This window comes from Pan paniscus, chromosome 21 (genome assembly GCF_029289425.2).
Source record: "Pan paniscus chromosome 21, NHGRI_mPanPan1-v2.0_pri, whole genome shotgun sequence".
NCBI lineage: Eukaryota > Metazoa > Chordata > Mammalia > Primates > Hominidae > Pan > Pan paniscus.
Window position 1 is genome coordinate 7,410,520 of NC_073270.2, and position 7,083 is coordinate 7,417,602.

Below are 7,083 nucleotides of genomic sequence, written 5' to 3' on the forward strand. Positions count from 1 at the left end.
GTGACAGAGGGAGACTCCATCTCAAAAAAAAAAAAAAAAAGTGTAGAGTATCATTGTCATTTTAAGCTTTTCTGTTTCTCTATGTCTCTACATTTTTCTCCATATGTATAATGTAACCATGTGTACATAAAATGGACATTTTAAATATGTATACATACTATATCAGTCATAATCTAGTCATGAAAGCAGATACTATGCCAGTTATTTTAGCAAAGAAAATTTAATATGTGAAATTTGTTAAGCAGATATTGGAGGATTAAAATTTGTTACAGAAAAAAATAGGTATTGTAAGCAGCTACTACTTCTTAGACTATGGGAACCAAGAGAAGGACCTGACTTTATGAGAACCTTAGAGGAGTGACCCTGCAGGGCTGGATCTGAGGAGGTGCAATGGGATTCATTCTTAGAGCATGGGCTAAAAATAAATACATAAAACCACACTTCTGGAGTTCGGGATCAAAAGCCAGTGCCAGGTAAAGTAGCAAGCCTAGTGGGATGCTTACAGGAATAGCAAGCCAACAGAAAGAGGCAAGATTTTCTTCCTCTTCTCATCTTGCAGGTTCCCTCTGGCACCCCTTACTGGCCCAGCCCAACAGAGCTGGCTGCAACACAGAAATATGGTCTGCAGGGTCCCAGCCTCAGCATCCAAATCAGAGTTTAGAAGCTGGGCTTGGAGAGGAAACACAGTGGCTTAATGACCACCGTGCATACAAAATTGGATTGAGCTGTATGAAATTGCTGATGCCCAACTTAAGTATTTTTGTTAATCTACCAAAAATACCTCATACAGTTTAAACAAATATAGACAAATATGTATTAGATTGTATGTAATCAAAATATATTTTATATGTTCACAAACTTTCACACCTCATAAACGTGTATATACATACACACATAATCAAGCATATTTAAGGTGGAGGGAGCCCATTCCACACCTAATTATGTCAAAGGAAGCTGGTGTCATTCCCTGAAGGAGATGGAACATATTTTTGTATCTAATTCAACCTGTCAATAAAGTGCATTCATCTTGAGACCCTATGATAACCACACTGATATGTTTTTGTATGGTTCCTTTTACATCTGCTGAATGTTTTTCCATAATGGATAAATCATTGATTCATCATCCTATTGCCTTGACCATGATCTGTTGAGTCTTCAAGGAGTCACAGTGCGCAGGTCCCAGAAGCCAGAACTTGACTTATACTGTCCTTCAATAGATCTAGATTAGAAGAGGAAACACAGACCATCCATGAAGTTCTTTAAAGATTTGAAGCCCCTTGAAATTGCTGCTGCTACGGGGCTGCCATGATGCTTCAATATAAAGTCCCTATCTCTTAGAAAGCCAGCTGTCTGTGTTTGGTTACCTGTGTGCATTTTCGGGGTGGGCACTCTTAGTCTAAAAGAAAAATATGTTTGCACTTTCTTTATGGGAGTGATTCAGAGACCATTGCGTAAGTCATCGTTGAAGGCACATGGTGTGTTCATTGCGAGCCATGGGAAGACTCCTTGGGTGCTTGTCAATGACTATTGTGCTCCTCCCTAGGGCCAAGGTGCAAATTCCTATTTTGTTTACTCTTTAAATAGAGTACAAGAGAAGGGAGAGTGAGGCCCCGCAAAACAGGACAAAGAGTGGGGCCGTGACTCTAAAAGATCTCAGAAGTATTCGCGTAGCTGCAACATGCATCTCATTTCAGGGAATCCCACAGACAGCTTTCCCAAAGTGGGCATTTCCTCTTGAGCAACCCACAAGCCTTTCCTGGCCCCTGGGGCCTGCAGTCCCCTCTCTCCCTGAAAAACCAATGCCACAATTTCAAAGTGATTCAACTGGCGTCCCCACAATGCCTTCTAATTCTGACTCTTTCACAATAGCAGGGAGTAGAAGAAACTGACAAATGAGCTATTTTTGAACCAGAAGTTGGCCCAACTGTCAGGCGTAATAGCAGTCGGGTAGCATTTGTGGGATAGCCCGCTCATGAAAGATGACTTTATAATTGCCTTCCAGATCCCAGGGATAAGAGCGTATGTTGAAATCAGCATAACCCTCTTAGGCTTTCAAAACGCAACCTCAAGAGGCCAAGAGATGTGTTGGCAGCACGAGCACTTGGCTGTTTGCATGGCGATCATCTCCCCCATTTACCCAAATATGTTCTGGGCATTTTGTTTACCCCTCACATTGTCTGTCTGTGCGCTCTAACAGATCAAATGGCACCTATTAGTATGTTGTGGCCTCTTTCCAGAGGGACTCATTACCGCCTTTACTGCTCATAAAATCCTTTTGTGTTTAATCTTCTCAGCACTTTCCTTCTTTTCGTGCCATCTGTCAGTGGGCTTTTGTGCCCTGTGGGTCAGTATATCAACACTTCACTTTTCCTTTCCTGAAGACAGGTCCTGTTTCTGAAGTCTTTTCACTGGGGAAGGCTGTTGGAACAACTTTCACAGGACAAGTAGGCAAACTGAAGGAAAAAATAATAAATAAATCCACTGCATTAGGGTTAGTACAGTTGAATTTATAGCCTGATGCAGGGTTCTTCCCTGGACCAGAGTTTCACATTTTTATCTTGGAAACATCTGCTTTCTGTGCTTTGCAGTACAAAGCAAAGGTAAATTGTGGAAACCCATTCTCTGCTGGGAAGATGGAATACTCTTAAGTGAGATGACGGTGGCTTCTTACATTTGCTTCTTCTATTAAATATGTAGGTATTTGTAGGATGTTTTTAACTTTGGGGCAAGGGCCACTGGGGAAAAAATAGGTTCGCAGCTTTTCTTGATAATTCTCAAACCCTCTCATTCTCCCAGTGCAATTAAGTAACTCGTGTGTTTTCAATCGGAGAGTTTCTATAGGGAAGTCTGGGGTAAAGTTGGCATTGAATCCAGTCAGCAGGCAGGATGCGGGGGATTTCTGTGACCTTGATCTGATGACCAGGTGAGCATGTTTCTATTTGTGCACTGCAGCATTGCTTAGTTTAGTGTTAGAAAGAATGGGGCAGGGTTTATATATCTTGCATTTTTCAAACTTCTGTCTGAACGTTTGAACTTTCAACGACATTAGGACCAACACATAGTAGTTCAGCACTGTTGGAATGTGGTCAGCAGTTATGGAGTCTCAAAGTCCAATCTGTGGGCCTACCGCATCACAAGTACCTGGAACGTTTCACAGAAGTGCAATTTGCAAGACTCACTTCAGACCTGCTGATTCAAAATATTGGGTCTATGTGTTTAATAAGCACTTCCGGTTATTCTAACTCACATCAAAGTTTGAAAATTACTTTTATAGAGAGCCAAACAGTAACTCTAAATGGGATCAGCAAAGATAAAACATTTCCCCCTTCCTTGGTTAGAAAAATGTACTGTGTATTGTTTAACTCTGCCAGGAAAGATATTCTTGCTTATCTATGAAAAGAGTTCATGTGGAAGAATATAATGAAAAGAGTTAGGCTAGGCATGGTGGCTCATGCTTGTAATCCCAGTGCTTTGGGAGGCTGAGGCTGGAGGATCGCTTGAGACCAGGAATTTGAGACCAGCCTGGGCAACCTAATGAGACCCCATCACTACAAACAAATGAAAAAATATATATTAGCAAGCACTGTGGCACATGCCTGTGATCCTAGCTACTTGGGAAGATGAGGTAGGAGGATGACTTGAGCTCAGGAGTTTGGGACTGCAGTGAGGTCTGATAGCACCACTACACTCCAGCCTGGGTTGAAAGAGTAAGACACTGTCTTCAGAAAAAAAAGAAAGAAAAGGAAAGAGAGGGGAGGGGAGGGACCTGTGGAGGCTTTTCTCCCTAAATCTCATTAGTCTGAATAAAAAAGTTGGCCATATTCTCATTTCATGTGTTGTTTACTTTTATCTCCATGCAATTCTGCTCATTTGGTATCTTAAACACAATAACAACTCTTAAAAGTAACAATAACCATCTCCTCTATATTGTCTAGAGGGCTGGATCAACGGGAGTATCAAAATAAACTGAACATTAACCAGCAAACCCTTTTTGTTTTAACCCTAGCTGTTAAGCATTTCTCCAAAGCATTAATCTAGAGAGTTTCATTGAGGATTTTGTGATGTCTCAAGGTCACCTTTTGAAGACAATAAAAATCCTCATGTAACTCTAGGACTCAAGTTGTAGCTGAAGAAAATGTCTGTGTAACTTCTGGAGAAGACTATATTCTCCCAATTTAGATGAAAGTACAGCATGAAATACAATTTGATAAAGACTTAATAATTAAAGAGTCCAATAAATTGAGGTTTCACTGTCTATGGTTCTAAACCAAAAGCTAAACATTCAGTGTCTGGACAAAGGAGACAGTGGCTTTTATCACACGCATATTATTCTGCCACCGAGGCTGTCCTTGCATCTGTTGGCACAACACCACAGAAAGTAAAACAGGCTCCCGGAATGGAGTTATTTCCATCCCCTCCCACATAGTATTCCCTTTGGAGCAAGCAATTTGTCTATACTCAACTTTTCCCTGTTGATTCTCTGAATCAGACAGACTTTCCCCAAACCCCTAGAGCTATTAGCCTTGTTAATCTTTGCCCTTCACAAATGAATCTTTTGTGCTGCCTGTGACTGGACTTGGATTGCTGTCCTTCCTTTCCTTTCATTCTTTTTAATTTTTTTTTTTCTCAAATGAACAATAAGAGCAAACAGCTCAGGATGAAGGAGGGTGGTGAGGAACGATGAACTCTGGTTGGTCAATCTTGATGACACAGTTTATGGGTTTGGAGGATTCCGTTGTCAAGGGACACAGGGCAGGGTTACCTCGTAAGGAAATAATGTGGTCATGTGATGAAGAGCTAAGGATGAGAGAAACTGCAAGCTTTCTGCTGCTGAACAATGACAAAGTTCACTGGTGTTCTCAGGTGCAAGGGAGAGAATAGGCCCTCATTGTGAGGCAGCATCAGCCCTGCCTTTGTTTCTGTTTCCCTTGCTGCGGCATTAACGCTATCTTGTCAGTTTGTAGGCAAGTTGGCATGGTATATAACACTGATGGATATTTAGCCAGTCAGTGCATCAGAATGGCTTGTCTTTGTTGATATGTGTCTTCGTACACTCCTAGACTAGGTCTATAAGTAACTGAAAGCTTTACCATACACAAAGTCTCATGAGGAAGCTTAACCCTTCCTCGACTAGTTCTATCTATTTGTCTTAATATCATGGTATGGTGAAACCTAATAAGGCTTGACAAATTAAACTTGGCAAGCTATGAACACTGGCCTTTTAAATATTTGTTTTTTTCCCTAATTCTAGGTGAAATTTTCTTTTCTGTTTTTTAAAGGTGTTATTAATATACATAGTGCACCTATTTATAGTCTATAGCTTGATGAATTTTTATAATACATGCACCCATATAACCATCATCCAGATTAAGATATGGACCATTTCTAGCAGCTGAAAGGCTCCCTGCTGCCCCTTCTCTGTCAATACCTACCCCCAAGAAACACTATTTTAATTTCTATTCCCATTGATAAATTTTGCCTGTTCTTGAAATTCACATAAATAGAATAATACAGAGTTTATTCCTTTGGGTCTGGCTTCTTTCACTCAAAGTTATGTCTATGAGATCCATAAATGTTGTTCCATTCTTTTTCATGGTTGTGTAATATTTTGTCGTGTGACTATACTACAGTTTATCCATTCTACTGTTGATGAGCATCAGATTGTTTCCAGTTTGCATCCCCAGTGAAAATTTTTATACAAGTCTTTTGTGTATATATACTATCATTTCTGGTGAATATGCCCAAGACTTTCAGAAGCATATATGCTGTATGGTGGGCAGATATGTTTAGCTTTAGTAGATACTGCTTAACAGTTTGATAGTATTTTTTAAAAGTTGTTAATGTAAATTTAATCCAGATATAAGAAGTAATAGATTTAAAACATTTAGATTACATACATTATTTGACTAGAAGTAAACACCTCATTGGGTTATTTATTTTCCAGCAATCTCAGAAATAATGGTTAGCAAAATTAGATGATGATTGAATGCCCTTCTTCATAAATAGTTGTCCACTTGATTGAAAGAATGATAACCAGAAAGGAGATAAAAGTTGTTTATGAATCAAAATCAGCAGCACATTTTTCAGCTTAGCTATCTTAATGAATTTTAAGCTGTGGGTAAAGTTATGAGATATTACTACTTCCTGAAACTGCAAGTGGAAACCCTTCTAAGGTTCAAACAACTCTACATCTTTCAAGGTAAATAAAATGAAAGCAGGGCAGATTTATTTGGGGTGAGTGAGACTTTGGAAACATAAACTTTTTTTTTTTCCAGCTTGGAAGCAATTATGTTTCTGCGAAACTCACAGACCCTGCTTCCAAAAAGGAACACAAAACTTGATACTGGATTACCAATATCAAAGAAAGGGGAAAGGTGCTGCTTTTCCATTTTGGGATACAATTTCATATTCATTGTCCTATGGAATAAATCTTAACTTCTCTTATAAATGAAACATTCAGTTTCACCAGGGTGAGCTTCTACAAATCCATGAAGTCAATACAATATTGACTATCGGCTCAATGTGAAAGCCTCGACTGTTTATCTCTTTTTATGTTAGAGACTATGGGAAATACAGAAGGAGTAAGGATGGATTCTGCCTTGAGGAGTTCTAAGTTTAGCCTGGAGGAAGAAAGAAACTCATGAAATTGTTATGGAGTTGGGCTCAACTGTTCCGTGCTGATGACAGGGAAAGGGGAGATCAACATGGGCTGGAGGAGTCAAGTAGGCTTGTGGAAGAGGTCAGGGTTAAGGTTAAATTAAGTTTAGCCTAAAGTTACCTCCTTACATATTTTAAGTTTGGGTTAAAGTTTCCTGTGTATATAGTGAATGGTAACCTAAGCGGATGTGTTACCTACTCTTGTACCTATTGTAACCTACTCTTGTACCAATCACTGAGTGTCAGCAAATCACATGCAGCCAACTGCTCAAACTGTGTTCAAATAAGGCAAACACAGAGCTGTAACCAATTCAGCCATTTCTGTACCTTCTATTTTCTGTACATCACTTTCCTTTTTCTGTCCACAAGTCCTCTCCGACCGTGCAACAGCATCAGAGCAAATCCGAGCCTATTCTGATTAGGGGG